This window comes from Macaca nemestrina, chromosome 18 (assembly GCF_043159975.1).
Source record: "Macaca nemestrina isolate mMacNem1 chromosome 18, mMacNem.hap1, whole genome shotgun sequence".
Lineage (NCBI taxonomy): Eukaryota > Metazoa > Chordata > Mammalia > Primates > Cercopithecidae > Macaca > Macaca nemestrina.
Genome location: NC_092142.1, coordinates 68,633,757 through 68,651,256, shown reverse-complemented (window position 1 = coordinate 68,651,256; position 17,500 = coordinate 68,633,757). Strand labels below are relative to the sequence as shown.

The window sequence follows — 17,500 nt, the reverse complement described above, 5'->3', positions numbered from 1 at the left end:
ATGGTGGCACATGCCTGTAATCCCAGCTACTCGGGAGGCTGCGGCAGGAGAATTGCTTGAACCTGGGAGGCAGAGGTTGCTGTGAGCCAAGATTGCACCACTGCACTCCAGTGTGGGCAACAAGAGCGAAACTGTGTCTCAAAAAAAAAAAGGAATCTATAGGTATTTTCTTTCTGGGGCCATTAACTAGGCCCCAGTTTTTTTAGCTTTTGCATTTTTAATGTTAGGTTTAATGAGGCATAATGTACATACAGTAAAATGTATCCTTTTTAGTGGGCAGTTCTGCAAGTTGTCACAAATGCATATGGTCTCACAGCCATTACTATGATTAAGATGCAAAAGGGCCCAGCGTGGTGGCTCATACGCCTGTAATCCCAGCACTTTGGGAGGCAGAGGAGGGTGGATCACTTGAGGCCAGGAGTTTGAGACCAGCCTGACCAACATGGTGAAACCCCATCTCTACTAAAAACACAAAACTTAGCCAGGCGTGGTGGTGCACACCTGTAATCCCAGCTATTCTGGAGGCTGATGTTGGAGAATTGCTTGAACCCGGGAGGTGGAGGTTACAGTCAACCAAGATCACGCCACTGCATTCCAGCCTGGGCAACAGAGTGAGACTCCATCTCAAAAAAAAAAAAAAAAAAAGATAAAAAAGGCTTCTACCACCCCCACCACCAAATTCTTTGATGTCCCTTTGCAGTCCCCTCTAGTGCCACCCCCAACCCCTAGCAACCATTGGTACGTTCTCTGTGCTTCTAGCTTTATGTTTTCTAGAATGTCTCATAAATGGAATCATACATCATTCCACAAAAAATATGCACTCTTTTGTGTCTTGCTTTTCTCACTTGGCAGAGTGCATTTGCGATTCATCTCTGTTGTTGTTGCATACATCCTGCATGTTAATAGTCTATTTCTCATTATTGGCGAGTTGTATTCCATTATTTGGATGTGCCACCATTTGTTTACCTTCATATCCATTGAAGGATATTTGGACATTTGGACATTTGGGTTGCTTGCAGTTTGACGGTATCATTTCCATTACTTCTCTTCCCTTTTTTTTTTTTTTTTTTTTTTTTTTTTTGAGACGGTGTCTTGCTCTGTCACCCAGGCTGGAGTGTAGTGGCACGATCTCGGCTCACTGCAACCTTCGCCTCCTGGGTTCAAGTGATTCTCCTGCCTCAACCTCCTGAGTAGCTAGGACAACAGGCACCCACCACCATGCCCAGCTGATTTTTTTGTATTTTTAGTAGAAACGGGGTTTCACCATGTTGGCCAGACTGGTCTCAAACTCCTGACCTCAGGTGATCCACCTGCCTCAGCCTCCCAAAGTGCTTGGATTACAGGCATGAGCCAACCTGCCCGGCCTCTCTCTCTCTCTCTCTCTCTTTCTTTTTTTTGGCAATAGGGTCTTACTCTGTGTCCCAAACTGGAGTGCAGTTGTGCCATAATAGCTCACTGTAGCCTGAAACTCCTGGGTTCAAGCAATCCTCTCACCTCAGCCTCTCAAGTATTAATAGCTGGGATTACAGATACATCACTGCTCCGGCCATCTCATTTTTAATCTTTATAATAGCCCCATGACTTACACTCATTAGCCTCATCCTAGAGGGGAAATCTGAGAGCAGGAGAGGTTCAGTGGCCTGCCCTCCCACATCATTCAGTGGAGAAGCAGCAGAGATGGGATCTGAATTCAGATTTGACAGGAAAAAACCTCCTGCTGGGAACGGCGATGTGATCCTGTCTTCCCGCCACTATGTTCAAAGCAGCCAAAGACACCTAAGCTGTAAGGGCTAAAGGTATTAATAAAACACAAACTTCTCTTTCTAATTTTGGCTCCCTTGCAAGAATTCAGACTAGTGGTGAGAGGAAATACTAACGGGGGCCCCTCTAGGCTGGCAGCATGCTCTACCACCTTAAGCCTACCAGCTTTCCCAAAGGGAATGATTCCTAATGTTTTTGAGTGGGTATGGAATGTGCTCTTAAAAGTTTATAGTTCACTTAATATGCATCATCTCATCAAAGAACAACTTCACAGGGGGTGGACCTGGCTCTCCCTGCAACCCACCCACAGAGCCACAGACGCCTGGTGAACTTCGTGCACAAGCCTGTGAGTGACCCTTAGCATTTCTCTCAATTCTGAGCCACACACACCTACCCTTGTGCAATGACAACCTGGCAATTCCATACGCCCTCCTGGCACGCCTGGATTGGCAGGGTGGTGGCCTGGAACGCCAGTCGTCCTCTTGGGAGTTTGTAAGGAATTAGAAGGGCCGTATGAGCACCCAGAGTGGGGCCTGGCATCCAGGAGACAGGCAGCAAATATTGTTCCCCTTCGCTTTGCTGAATCCAAGAGTCAGGTACCATGCCAGCAAACGACACACTGGAGGTTAGACCAATGCGCTACGTGCCACAAGCAAGTCACCTCCTACTCCAATGCTTGCAGTTTCCACATTCATAACGTGGAGCGGGTCCAAGTTCATTAAATGGCATGTAATTATATACGTAGCCTTTCTTTCAGCTGAAAGAGGAGGGATTAAGGAAAAAAACTCTTGTAATCTCCTGGGTACCCAGAGGGCCTTGCCCAACCCAAGCAGAGAAAAAGATTTTACAACCATAGAGAAGCTATCAGACGCAGCTGGAAGAGACCTGAATCTTATTGATCACCAAAGCCAGGCCCACAAGGGGACGTGAAGGAGTGTTTCACTGGGTCATAGAATAAATAGATTCTCTGTGTCACACTCATTGTAGAAGTCTCTATAAAGTGGATTGTGGGGATAGCGACCTAAAGGGCACAGACACTTCACTGGGGTGAAATGAGATCATTGTTTATGAGCCAGCAGTCTCGCGTCACTTCTATTTGGCCCACACGTAGGGTGACCAGCTCATCCTTATTTGCAGTGAAAGTTCCACATCCCAGGCGTGGTGGCTCACACCTGTAATCCCAGCATTTTGGGAGGCTGAGGTGGGCGGATCACCTGAGCTTGGGAGTTCAAGACCAGCCTGACCAACATGGAGAAACCCTGTCCCTACTAAAAACACAAAAAATTAGCCGGGCGTGGTGGCACATGCCTGGAATCCCAACTACTCGGGAAGCTGAGGCAGGAGAATCACTTGAGCCTGGGAGGCGGAGGTTGTGGTGAGCTGAGATCACACCATTGCACTCCAGCCTAGGCAACAAGAGTGAAACTCCGTACCAAAAATAAAAAAGAAAAGAAAAAGAAAGTTCCACATCCCAGGAAACCTCTTATCCCGGACACAACTTAGTCCCGGACAAACTGGGATGGTTAGTCACCCTTCTTACATGATAATTTCTTAAAACCAAATTCATAACCAATATTCACGACTGAGAAGATTTCTCATGAAATATTCCAAATGCCCAGAATCTCTTAAAAACTGGACAACTTGGTAACTCTGCACCCACATTTGCACATGGAAACAATTGGCTGGTATTGAATGATAGCAGCTTCTCCCAGATGGATCAAGCACTCACCGCGTTGCCACAGTCCCCATCACTCTTTGTCTTACATCCATCCACTTCATTCCAGGTGTTACCTGCCTGGCTCCTGTAGCATTAGTGTTTGCAACCCTTGAGGTAAATGTACTCTAGCCTTTGAAAAGCTTACAAATTTAAGAGATGGCCAGGCACAATGGTTCTCACCCGTAATCCCAGCTACTTGAGAGGCCAAGGTGGGAGGATTGCTTGAGGCCAGGAGTTTGAGACCAGCGTGGGCAACATTGGGAGACTCTTGTCTCAATAAAAAATTTTTTCTTAAAATTATCCAGCTGTGGTGGCATGTGCCTATAGGCCCAGCTACTCCAGAGGCCAGCCTGGGCAACACGGGGAGACCCTCATCTCTAAAAACAAACACAAACTTAAGAGATGAAACTTTTAAAGCTGACCCTGGGTTGCTCCTTTCCAAATGTTCCAAGATAGGAATATTTTAGGGGCTACAAAACACCATCAATTTTCTTTATTTTTTTTTATTTTTTTTTTTTTTGAGACAGAGTCTCGCTCTGTCGCCCAGGCTGGAGTGCAGTGGCGCTATCTCGGCTCACTGCAAGCTCCGCCTCCCGGGTTTACGCCATTCTCCTGCCTCAGCCTCCCGAGTAGCTGGGACTACAGGCGCCCGCCACCGCGCCCGGCTAATTTTTTTTTGTATTTTTAGTAGAGACGGGGTTTCATTGTGTTAGCCAGGATGGTCTCGATCTCCTGACCTCATGATCCACCCGTCTCGGCCTCCCAAAGTGCTGGGATTACAGGCTTGAGCCACCGCGCCCGGCAACACCATCAATTTTCTTTTTTTTTTTTTTTTTTGAGACGGATCTCACTCTGTTGCCCAGGCTAGAGTGCAGTGGCACAATCTCAACTCACTGCAACCTCCGCCTCCTGGGTTCAAGCAATTCTCCTGCCTCAGCCTCCCGAGTATCTGGGATTACAGGTGCACATCACCATCTCTGGCTAATTTTTCTCTTTTTAGTAGAAACGGGGTTTCGACATGTTGGCCAGGCTGGTCTCGAACTCCTGACCTCAGGTGATATGCCCACCTCGGTCTCCCAAAGTGCTGGGATTACAGATGTGAGCCACTGCGCCTGGCCAAAACACCATCAATTTTCTTGTGTTCTTACTTCAAAAACAAAATAATGTAAACAGTGAGACTCTACACTGTTCACCATAAAACTTAGTGTTGCTGTTGTTCAATGTAAAAAATAAAAAAAAAAAAATTTAAACTCCCGCTGTTTTCATCTTGAATTGACCCTCAAGCACAAATTCTAGTTGCAAGTAATAGAAACAGAATCTAAAGTAGTTTCAGGAGAGACTGATTTAATGACTTCTGTAATCAAATTACAGACCAGTGGGAGTGGGTATCTGGATCCACGGTCAACTGGATTCAGAAACTCCAGTTCTGCTCAGCCAGAATTCTGTTCCAGGTTCTCTGCAAATCGGCTTCATTCTCTCAGGCCAGCTTCTCCACAGGGAAGGGAAAATGAACAAAGGCAGCTCTGAGCTGACGTCCTTACTATTTGAAACCCAAAAGGTGGAAATATTGTAGAGAGAGGGAGTACACTTTTTTCTACCAGTTAGAAAAATCCTAGTAAAGAATTTCCGTTCCTGAGCCTATCCAGGGTCTGTTCTCAGAAGAAAGGAGGGCTGGGTTTCAGGTAGGCCCAAATCATATCTACCAACAGGTCATGCTCTGTGGGTTTTAATGATCTTTAGAGTCCTCCAGGTTGGAAGCTCTTCTCTGTAGTCTATAGTTTTTTTGGTAGCAGTGATGGTAACCATAATTGCTTACTATGTGCCAGACACTATTTTAATTGCTTTGCATATTAAATGCATATGCATAAATACATATTATCTCATTTAATCCCCTCAACAACCCCCTAAGGGAGTTCATTCTCCCGGTTTTACAAATTTGGAAACTAAGACACAAAGTACTTAAGTAGTTGACACGCTTGCCAAGTGGGCCCGACTTCATCTGTGAACTGAACCCAGGCAGCCTAGCCAGAAATCACAGGACCCAATCATATCACAGCTGCCTATCTGAGAGAGCTACATACCAGACTATAAAAGATTTGTCACAAACGCCTGTGTGCTGGCAATGCGCAAAGGTGTGACCAATAATGGTGTGGTTTTCCATCTGTGAGCGTGGGTTGGGGACTGGGTGAGAGGTCTCCCAGATTCCTGCCATGCTTGCTACCTGTGCTGGGAAAGCCGGCTTTGATCTGCCCCCTGGAGCCACCGGGCACAGCACTATCTGTTTATCTAGCTCTCCGCCAGGCACCTTGCCTCAGACTCTCCCGCTGCTGCATTTTTACTTCTCATCAAATCTGCATCCAGTGACCCGAGTCCTGCATCAGTAATCAGAAAAATCATGTTTTGATTTTTTGTTTTGTTTTGCTTGGTGTTCCTAGTCTAGACTCTGTTTCTAACAGAATACAAATAGCAACATGTTTGTTGATTGTCTGGGTTTTAGAGGACTTAAACTCAATTTAACAAATGTGTAGTGAGTTCCTACTCTGAGCCTTACTGTGTGGCCAAGGGTTATAGCAACAAATGAGAAGCAGATTCTGCCCTTAATGAAAAAGCTACATTTTTAAGAAAGGACTTATCTCTAAACTCTCTGTTCTGGATTAAGCAAAAGCTTTCTTGATGGTCTGGGTCCCTTCAGGTTCTTGATGACTTCAATACTTTCAAAGAGCTGCAGCCAGTCTAGTGGCTGTAGAATGCTGCTTTCATCGACAGCGGGAATGTCTTTCCTCCCACCCTAGGACTAACTCAGACCTTTAAATCAGGCCTTCTCCCTTACCTTGGGGTGACCCAACCCAAGTGAATTGATTTGCTCCCTGCATTATTAACCTGTGGGAATTAAGCTTGTCTATTGTTGTCTCCCGGTCCACACCCCTTCTTTTTAATTGACCTTCATCCAGAGGTCTTGGTAGGCGTAGGCAGCCATATTTTAATCATATGATTTTCTTCTTGGCCACAGCTGATTGGTTCTGAATGATCACCTGACCCAGCCCAAAGGCTGGACTGAGCCAATCAGCTTCTTTGTCCTTGAGAGTCTGACTTAAATAGTTCAGAGAGTGAATGCCGAAGATTGGCCATGGAGCAGGAGAGTGTTGTGGCATTCAGGTGTCAAGCTTGCACCTGGTAAAATCCTAATAAGAGAAGGAAGCCAGAGAATGAAGTCTAAAGAACAGAAGTAAAAAGCCATCCATGAGGCATGATCGCAAGAAAGGAAAGGAGAGAGGGAGGAGGGTAGGTGCCCAGTTTTCCAGGTCTCTTGAATCCAAGTCTTAGCCTTGGGTGTCTGGTTCACCTTTCAGTAAACTCCCAATTTATTTGAGCAAGTTTGGTATGGCCTCGGTTTCATGCAACTTAATTAGAACATCAACATATTTTGTCCATACTATGATTATCACAGTTATTACAATAAAAGATAGATATTCTGCCAATCCCCAACAGATGGTCATGTCTTTTTGTTCATCTTTCTTTCTCCACTACTTTCCCTTGCCTGTGTGCCTAGAGCGTGGCCTGTGCTCAGTAAAAGCTTGATGAAAGAATGAAGGAATTTCTCTGCCTGGCTTTCCAGCCTTCCCCCATCTGGCCCCGTATCTAACCTCATTACCCAGTCACTACTACTCACTCCACACCCTCCACTGTGGTTAAACCAGTCTCGCCAAGGCATCCGGCTCATTTCTCTGGGCCTTTCCTCCTGCTGGAATGCCCTCCTCCCTCTTCTTCACCTACTTATCCTTCTTATATCAGCCCTCTCCTCCTTCATTCATTCTTCAGACATCTACTGAATGCCCACTATGTGTCAGACATTATGCTAAGTGCTGAGCCACAGTGGGGAACGAAACAGATGTGCTTTCTGTAGCCATGTTGCTTATTGTAAAAGGGGAAAGATGTATTCGTTTTGAAGAGAAACCAGCGTATATGTTGCTTATTGTCTTACAAACATTCTCCGTGAAGCTTCCTCCAATTGCTGCACCACCCTCCACCATCTCACGCTCATCTTCCTCCTCTCTTACCTTATTTAATGCTTAGTAACTCACACCACTGTTAACAATTTCTCTTGAGTTTGTTTTGCCCACCAAGCCTCCTCCTATTAACTGGATTTTATGTGTCTTTGGGGCTGAAGCCTGAGTCTTGCAATTTTTCTATTTATACTTATGTGGCTCAGCAACAGGGACACAGTGGGCACCTAAAAAATAACTCTTCACTGCCTGCCTGCTTGATCAAAAATGTCTCCTGCCCTCCTTGCCTGGTAAATGGAAGGACAGAGAAGTATTTGTCTGTCTTTGCAATCCCAGGAATAAACATCAGCCTGGGTTTCAGCTGATCCCCATAACCCTGGCCATAAAGCACCATCTAAAGCCAGGGTAGAGATGAACAAATAGAGGTTGTATTTGTTCTGTTTAGTCCCGGGTACTCTGGGGAAGGCTTCACAGACCTCCTTGCCACAAACCCATGCTAACAAACAAGAAGCCAGTTCTCTGGCAGTCTCCTGTACAGTGCCCGTTTACCTGGGAGTCAGCTCCCTTGTCTCCAGCCCTTCTGAAAGACACCTTTCAGCTCTGTGTCTTTACTGGGTGGAAGGGAAAGAAAAAATAGGGGCACTAGATTTCATTCTCTCCCCAGACGTAAGCAAAGGCAGTCCATCCCAGACCGAGCTCAGCAAAACCTCACCACAGAGTTTCTCTGCATAAAGAAAGTGCCTTTTTGAAACACAAAGTCAGTCTTTCAACTCAGGAAGGGAAAAAAAATAATCCACCAACCAACCCCAAACCTGCACTTGGCCAAAATCCTGAGGTTGGTGGCAGGATTGAAGTGAATCACTTCTCTTTACTCTGATTGCATCAGCGACAGGCAGCTACTTGGTCCCCAGAAGAGGCCTCATGCCATGTTTGTGCCTAATTCTGATTCCTTTTTTTCTTGTAAGCAAAGCCATCTTAACTAATGCGAGACGGGAATTGGATCCAACCCAGGCAGCCGAGTCCAGAAACTGATAGTTCTGAGACAGAAACTGTTACACCCATTAGGGGCTGATCCTCTTAAGTCTAAACTAGCTCCATCCCTCTGTTCCCTGTTTGAGAGGTTCCATGATACCTTTGACATGAAGTCTTAGCTCGTAAATATCCTAAGTTCTACGCAGTGATAACTACAACTTTTTGAGTGAAGCCTTCCTAAGTTCCCTGCCTTTGCCTAGGTACAATATATATTATGTATATAGTATTTCACTGAATCCTTTAAGAAAACAAACACCCCATGAGGTAGGTGCTCTGATTATATCCATTTTATAGATATGGAAACTGAGGCCCAGAGAAGTTAGGTGGCTTGTGCATAGCTGAGCCGGGACTTGGACCCAGGCTGCTGACTACAAAGCCCGTACTCTTTTTTTTTGAGGCGGAGTTTCACTCTTGTGGCCCAGGCTGGAGTGCAATGGCACAATCTCGGCTCACCGCAACCTCCACCTCCCGGGTTCAAGCGATTCTCCTGCCTCAGCCGCCCAAGTAGCTGGGATTCCAGGCATGCGCCACCATGCCCGGCTAATTTTGTATTTTTAGTAGAGACAGGGTTTCTCCATGTTGGTCAGGCTGGTCTCAAACTCCTGACCTCAGGTGATCTGCCCGCCTTGGCCTCCCAAAGTGCTGGGATTACAGGTGTGAGCCACCAACTCCAAAAGCCCACACCCTTAATCACTGTGCCAATGAGTCTCCCTTTCTTCTCACCTTTCCAAGGACTCCCCATTCTCTAAAGACTGAAGGAAAGTCTACCCCCTTCCAGATATCTGCAGCCCACTCTGAGCTCTCCCTTAACTGACTGACTTCCTCTAATCTGTTAACAACTCGCGGGGCATTTTGAAATCATCATTCATTTGTGCAGTAATTATTGAGCATCTATGTATGCCAGACACTCTTCTAGGAGACCCAGGTGTGAACAGAACAGACAAAAGTCCTTGCCCTCATGGACTTTACATTCTATGGAAGCAGACAAACACACAAAAATACAAATATGCTTTGGGAGGCTGAGGCGGGTAGATCGCTTGAGCCCAGGAGTTAGAGACCAGCCTGGGCAACAGGGTAAAACCCCATCTCTACAAAAAATATAAAAATTAGCCTGGAGTGGTGCTGTGTCCGTGTAGTGCCAGCTACTCTGGAGGCTGAAGCCAGAGAATGGCTTAAGCATCAGGAGTTGAAGCTGCAGTGAGCTGTGATGGTGCCACTGCATTCCAGCCTGGGCAGCAGAGTGAGACCCCATCTCAAAAAAAAAAAAAAAAAAAAAAGAATATAAATACATAAAAAATTTATATTAAGGCCAGGCATGTAGCTCACGCTTGTAATCCCGGCACTTTGGGAGGTCAAGGCAGTGGATCACCTGAGGTCAGGAGTTCAAGACCAGCCTGGCCAACATGGTGAAACCCTGTCTCTACTAAAATTACAAAATTAGCTGGGTGTGGTGGCACACACCTGCTGTCCCAGCTACTTGGGAGGCCGAGGCAGGAGAATTGCTTGAACCTGGGAGGAGGAGAGTAGTGAGCAGAGATCATGCCACTGCACTCCAGCCTAGGCAACAGAGCGAGACTCCATCGCAAAAAACAAACAAACAAAAAAAAGTGTATTAGATAGCAATAAGTGCTAAACTGGGAAATAAGACAGAGAAAGGAGATAGGGAATGTGTGATAGGGAAGTTAGAATTGTACACAGAGTGGCCAGGGCAGGCCTTCCTGGGAACATGATACCAGACTTCAGAGCTAAGGAGAATACTGAGGCATGGAGAGGGAAGGGCATTTGAAATGGAGGGAAGGGAAATTGCAAGGGCATGGAGGCCGAAGAGTGCCTGCTGCATTCAAGGAACAACAAGGGGACCAGTGTGACAGGAGTAGGACAAGTGAAGACAAGGACAGTTAGGAATGCAGTGAGAGAGGCGAGAAGAGGAGACCAGCCTCTGTGGAGGCCCTCAGAGCCTGGTGAGGGTGTTGGTGTTTATTCCGAGTGGAATGGGGAGCTCAAAGAGGATTCTGAGTAGACTTGTGTGAATGGGAAAGTTCGATGCCTTTCCTCACCTATTATAAAGGTCACCACCAACACTCCTATAACAAAAGATAGGTCGTGGCCGGGCGCGGTGGCTCAAGCCTGTAATCCCAGCACTTTGGGAGGCCGAGACGGGCGGATCACGAGGTCAGGAGATCGAGACCATCCTGGCTAACACAATGAAACCCCGTCTCTACTAAAAATACAAAAATATTAGCCGGGCGAGGTGGCAGGCGCCTGTAGTCCCAGCTACTCGGGAGGCTGAGGCAGGAGAATGGCGTAAACCCGGGAGGCGGAGCTTGCAGTGAGCCGAGATAGCGCCACTGCACTCCAGCCCCGGCGACAGAGCGAGACTCCGTCTCAAAAAAAAAAAAAAAAAAAAAAAAAGATAGGTCAACAAGAGAAAAATATAACACGTTTATTTATTTATTTGAGACAGAGTTTCGTTCTTGTCCCCCAGGCTGGAGTGCAATGGCGCAATCTCGGCTCACTGTAACCTCTGCCTCCCGGGTTCAAGAGATTCTCCTGCCTCAGCCTCCTGAGTGGCTGGGACTACAGGCATGCACCACCACGCCCGGCTAATTTTTGTTTTTTCAGTAGCGACGGGGTTTCACCAGGTTGGCCAGGCTTGTCTTGAACTTCTGACCTCAAATGATCTGCCCGCCTCAGCCTCCCAAAGTGCAAGGATTACAGGCATGAGCCACTGCACCTGGCCCTTACACATTTAATCAAAGTTTTATGTGACACAGGGAACTTTGGAAATGAAGACCCAAACACCCAGGGAAAACCGTCCATTTTCCTGCTTAGATTCAAGGAAGAATGGGCGGCTGTGTAGAGATGTCAATGGGGGTATGATCTAGTGGAAATAGACTGAGGCGGAAACCTAGCAAGGCCTGTCTGTGCCAATTCTTCTTGGCCTCTCTGTGTAGCATTTCTTCCTCTCGGATGTAGGGCAGGACCTTTCTGGAAAGAGGGCCTTATGACTTACTATCAGATGAGGGGGGTCAGAGAATTTCTTAATGGCCAGCTCCTCCACAGAAAGGTGGGTGAAGGTTAGAGTGCGTGATAGTTCTAGGTTTTATGGCTTGCTTTGGGGAGAGGGGTTCTACATTTTTGGGTGTTTTGTTTTTGTTTTTTGAGATAGAGTCTCGCTCTGTTGCCCAGGCTGGAGTGCGGTGGCACAATCTTGGCTCACTGCAACCTCTGCCTCTCAGTTCAAGCCATTCTCCTGCCTCAGCCTCCCGAGTAGCTGGGATTACAGGCATGTGCCACTATGCCCGGCTAATTTTCATATTTTTAGTAGAGACGGGGTTTTACCATATTGGTCAGGCTGGTCTCAAACTCCTGACCTCAGGAGATCCGCCCACCTCGGCCTCCCAAGTGCTGGGATTACAGGCGTGAGCCACCTTGCCCCACCCAGGTTTCTAGTTTTTATGATGTGCCTTGGATAAAGAGGAATTCTGGTTCCTGTGACTCACTTCGATGGAGAAAAAGGGACAGGAGATAGGAGGGCAAGAAAAATGTCAGAGAGAGACTTTGCTTCTGAGGCCTTCTAATGTCCTTTAGTTCAAAGTACTAAGCCTGTCAAAGCACCATACTTTGGGGTATCATTTTCTGAGCCCTAACATTTGCATTTTAACAGTACCACTCTGGGCCGGGCATGGTGGCTCACGCCTGTAATCCCAGCACTTTGGGAGGCCGAGGCGGGTGGATCACCTGAGGTCAGGAGTTTGAGACCAGCCTGGCCAACATGGGAAACACTGTCTCTATTAAAAATATGAAAATTAGCCGTGTGTGGTGGCAGGTGCCTGTAATCCCAGCTATTTGGGAGGCTAAGGCAGGAGAATCGCTTGAACCCAGGAGGCGGAGGTTGCAGTGAGCTGAGATCGCGCCATTGCACTCCAGCCTGGGCGACAGAGCACGACTCCACCTCAAAACAAAACAAAACAAAACAAGCAAAAAACCAGTACGACTCTGGCCATTGTGTTGAGAGCAGGCTGAGGAAGCACAAGGCAGGGATGCTGTGAATAATGGTGGAGGCTGATGGTGGCTTGGATGGAGGGAGTGAAGGTGGCGAGAGTAGTTGGATTCTGCGTTTTGAAGTTAAGTCAACAAAATTTCCTGACAGTTTGGAGGTGGGAGGTGAGAGAAAGGGAGGAGTTAGGAATGACACCCAGGTTTTTGGCCTGAGCGTCAGGAAGAATGGAGTTGCCATTTACTGAGATAACCGTGGGAGGAATGGGTTTGGAGGAGGGATCAGGAGCTCAGCGTTGGACATGATGCATTTGAGATGCCTACTAGGGACCTAGGTGGAGATGAGTAGGTGGTTCAATAAGCAGTTCTGAAGTTTAGGGGAGAGATCTGGCTGCAAACACCAATGCGGAAGTTATAAGGGTATAGATGGCATTTTTTTTTAAAGTCACAAGAGTGGGTGAAGTCGTCCAGGAAGTGAAAGTAGCTTAAGAAGAGAGGTCTAAGGATCATGCCCTGGGGAACTCCAACATTTAGTGGTCAAAGAGATGAGGAGGAACCAGCAGGAGCAGACCAAATATATACATATATACACATATTTTTAGTATATATGTATATGTATATATAAAATATACAAATATATACATACCATATATATATATATTAAAAAAATAAGGAGGTAAGAAGAAACTTACTTGAAGAACATTTCAAGAAAGCGGGAACGGTTGACTGTGTCAACTGCTTCTCATTGGTCACGTAACAAGAGGACTGACACTTAACCCATCAGCTGAAAATAAGAAATGCTTAATTAAATAGTTCTCTTGCTTAGTTTAGATGTGGATTCCTCTAGACTTCTTGGCCAATTGCAAGACTGGGCAGGGCAGGGATTTTGTCCTTGAGCTCTGTATCCTACTCTCATCTCATCACCATATTTCTGTTCCTTCCTCCCCTATCCTCTTACCCTCATTCCCCCATACACCTCCATCCAGGCTTTGCTGAGGTCTGAGGATTGGCTTACCAGCCAAGGGACCCTCAAGCCTGAGCTGAAGCACTAGAACAATCTCTTAGGCAAGTCACTGCTTCCGAGATTTGGCAAAGGAAGTGAGCCGCAACCACCACTTTCAAGCAAAGAAGATGGAAGGGATAACTGAGGGTGGTAGAAGGGAAATATGCTGGCATCTCTGTAAAGGGAAGACAAATTTTGCTTTAAAAAAAAAATGCCCATGGCAATGTTTGTGGTTGTAAGGAAGCAAAGGAATTTCTCCTGGGCTGCATGGCCCCATGGTTTAGGTCATTAATAAGTTTTTTCTAGTTGGATTCATCCTGCAGCCTAGACAAGGGTAGAGGTTGAGAACTGAATTCCTCTGCACTGAGTTTTTCCCTGGCAGGTGAAGGAGACAGGCGTGTCAGAGCCTGGGAACCAGGAGAAGGGAGATGGGAGCAAGATGGCTGGCAAAGAATTCCCAGGGGTGGGGCTGGGCTGAGGAACCTGTTTTAGGAGGGGTGAGGGCTAACATTAATTTTTGAAAAACTTTTCACTGGAGCATATAATAGATAATAGGAAGAAGTACGTGCCACTCAATTAATTTTCACAAACTGTGCGGACCCTTATAACCAGCACTCAAGTCAAGCAACAGAACCTTACTCAAGGACACCCAGGAGCCCCCCCATGTCCTCTTCTAGCCATGATTCTGCCCAAGGGCAATCACTAGCCTGACTTTGAATGGTATGAACTTGTTTTGCCTGTTTCTACACCTTATATGAATGAGTCTTATATTTTATGTCACTTAACATTTTTCACTTAAGATTATATTTGTGAGATTCATTCATGCTGTTGCATATACTCATAGATCTTTCATTCTGATTATTACATACTCTTCCATTACATGATTATATCACAATGTATCTCTTCTATTGTTGATGGACATATAAGTGCTTTCCACTTGGGGGCCATTACAAATGGTGCTGCTATAAACGTATTTAGACATGTCTAATACTCAATTTCCCCCCAAGAGTTTACTTTGAAATTTTTCAAACATATAGAAATGTTGAAATAATTGTACAGTCAATAACTATTATGAACCAACCACTCATTCTAAATTAAAATTTTATATTTGCTTTATCACTTATCTATCCTATATCCATTTATCAATTCATCTTTTTTTTTTTTTTTTTGAGATAGAGTCTCGCTCTGTCACCCAAGCTAGAGTGCAGTGGCTCCATCTCAGCTCACTGCAACCTCTGACTCCCAGGTTCAAGCCGGCCTCCCACCTCTACCTCCCAAGTAGCTGGGATTATAGGTGCATGCCACCACATCTGGCTAATTTTTGATGTTTTGTAGAGATGGAGTCTCACTATGTTGCCCACGCTGATCTCAAACCTGTGAGCTCAAGCAATCCAGCCACCTCAGTCTCCCAAAGTGCTAGGTTTACAGGTGTAAGCCACCATGCCTGGCCAATTCATCTTTTTTTTTTTTTTTTTTTTAAAGCATTTTTAAAATGCATGTGTTGGCCGGGCGCAGTGGTTTATGCCTTAATCTTGGCAGTTTGGGAGGCTGAGGTGGACAGATTACTTGATGTCAGGAGTTTGAGACCAGCCTGGCCAACATGCTAAAACCCCATCTCTACTAAAAATATAAAAAATTAGTGGCCGGGCGCGGTGGCTCACGCCTGTAATCCCAGCACTTTGGGAGGCCGAGACGGGCGGATCACGAGGTCAGGAGATCGAGACCATCCTGACTAACACGGTGAAACCCTGTCTCTACTAAAAATACAAAAATCAGCCGGGCGCGGTGGCGGGCGCCTGTAGTCCCAGCTACTCGGGAGGCTGAGGCAGGAGAATGGCGGGAACCCGGGAAGGCGGAGCTTGCAGTGAGTGGAGATCGCGCCACTGCACTCCAGTCTGGGCGACAGAGCGAGACTCCGTCTCAAAAAAAAAAAAAAAAAAATTAGTTAATGTGGTGGCAGGTGCGTGTAATCTCAGCTACTCGGGAGGCTGAGGCAGGAGAATCACTTGGACCCGGGAGGGGGAGGTTGCAGTGAGCCACGATCGTGCCATTGCACTCCAGCCTGGGTGACAGAGCAAGACTCTGTCTCAAAAATAAAAATGCATATGTAGAGTAAACTTCACACAGCAGTCCACTTTACCCTCAAACATTTCAATATCATTCACAAAGGTTTAATATTTATTTACGAGTTTTTCTTTGAGGGAAAATTTATACAAAGTGAAATGCGTGGATGTGAACTGTGCCATTCAATGAGTTTGAGAAATGTATGTACCTATGTAACCTATAGCCCTATCAAAACATAAAACATTATCATCCAGAAAGTTCCCTCAGGCACCTACCCAATTTCTCTCACCACCATTGTGTTCTCATTTTTAAACCATAGATTAGCTTTGCCAGATTTAGAACCTCGTATAAATACTATCATACAATATGCACTTGTCAACAGCTTTCACTCAGTGCGGTTTTGAAATTCATTTATGGTGTTGCATGAATAAGTTTTTCCTCTTTAGTGCTGAGTAATATTCTCTTGTATGAATACACCACAATTTCCTTATCCATCCCCCTGTTGACCAACATCTGGAAGGTTTCCAGTTTTTGGGCTTTGTGAAGAAAAATGCTGTGAACATTTTCAATCTAGTCTTTTTGTGGACATATGCTTTCATTACTCTTGGGTAAACATCTGGGACTGAAATCACTAGGTCATAAGTGTATGTTTCGCTCTACATGAAACTTCCAGATCTTTATTTCAAAGTGGGTTGTATGATTTTGCACTTCCACCAATAATATAGCAAAGTACTGTTCAATATCCACACCAACATTTGGTGTTGTCAGGCTTTTTAATTTAAGCTATTGAGTGTGGAGTGATACCCCATTGTGGTTTAATTTGTATTTCCCTGATAACTAACGGTGTTGAGCACCTTTTCAAGTGTTTATTGGCCATTCATACATTTTCATTTGTTTGTTTGTTTGTTTGTTTGAGAGAATCTCACTCTGTCGCCCAGGCTGGAGTGTAACGGTGTGATCTCGGCTCACTGCAACCTCCGCCTCCCAGGTTCAAGCGAGTCTCCTGCCTCAGCCTCCCCAGTAGCTGGGATTACAGGCACGTGCCACTACACTACACCCGGCTAATTTTTGTGTTTTTTGTAGAGACGGGGTTTCTCCATGTTGGTCTCGAATTCCCAACCTCAGGTGATCTGCCTGCCTCGGCCTCCCAAAATGTTGGGATTATAGGCATGAGCCACCGTGCCTGGCCTGTCTAGTTTCTTTATCAGTTACTGAGAAGTAAAATGTCCAACTATGATATGATAGTAGATTTTTGTATTTCTCCCTTTAATTCTGCCATTCTGTCAGTTTTTGCTTCATGTATCTTGAAACTCTATTAGGATACATATATATGATTATTATACCTTCCAGGTGATATTATTATACAATTTCTCTTTTAATCTCTAATAATAATCTCATCCTGAAGACTACTTTGATTTAATGTAGGCACTTCAACTTTCCTATGCTTATTGTTTGCATAATATATTTTTCCCATCTATTTCCTATCAACCTCTTTTGTATGTCTCTTGTAGACAGAGTATAGTTGGATCATGCTTTTTAAAATCTGTTTGGCTATCTCTACATTTTAATTGAAGTGTTTTAGACCATTAACATTTAATGTAATTATTGTTATGGTTGAAAGCAGGTCTACCATTGTACTGTTCCTCTGTTCATTCCCCCCACCCTTTTCCTGTTCTTCTGTTGCTCCTTTCTTGCCTTCTTCTGAGTTAATTGAATATTTTTTAGAAATCTACTTTCAGCTAGGCACGGTAGCTCACACCTGTAATCCCAGCACTTTGGGAGGCCGAGGCAGGCAGATCACGAGGTCAGGAGTTCAAGACCAGCCTGGCCAGCATGGTGAAACCCCATCTCTACTAAAAATACACACACACACACACACACCCAAAAATTAGCCAGGCATGGTGGCACATGCCTGTAGTC

The 17,500-nt window shown here is 45.6% G+C and overlaps 2 long non-coding RNA genes across 3 annotated transcripts in view; one reads left to right on the top strand and one right to left on the bottom strand.

Annotated features, from left to right (window-relative positions):
• The window catches only part of LOC139359904 (uncharacterized), a 102,758-nt gene that overhangs the window by 69,853 nt on the left and 15,405 nt on the right, over positions 1–17,500 (top strand). The window lies entirely within an intron of this gene.
• Positions 4,824–6,829, bottom strand: LOC105491351 (uncharacterized). 2 transcript variants are annotated; one of them, XR_011616180.1, is made up of 3 exons: positions 6,359–6,829; positions 5,560–5,850; positions 4,824–4,964 (listed from the first exon to the last, which is right to left on the bottom strand). It is a non-coding gene; the product is annotated as an uncharacterized lncRNA (long non-coding RNA). The 2 variants fall into 2 exon arrangements; XR_011616179.1 differs by having other exon boundaries at positions 5,700–5,850; positions 6,359–6,812.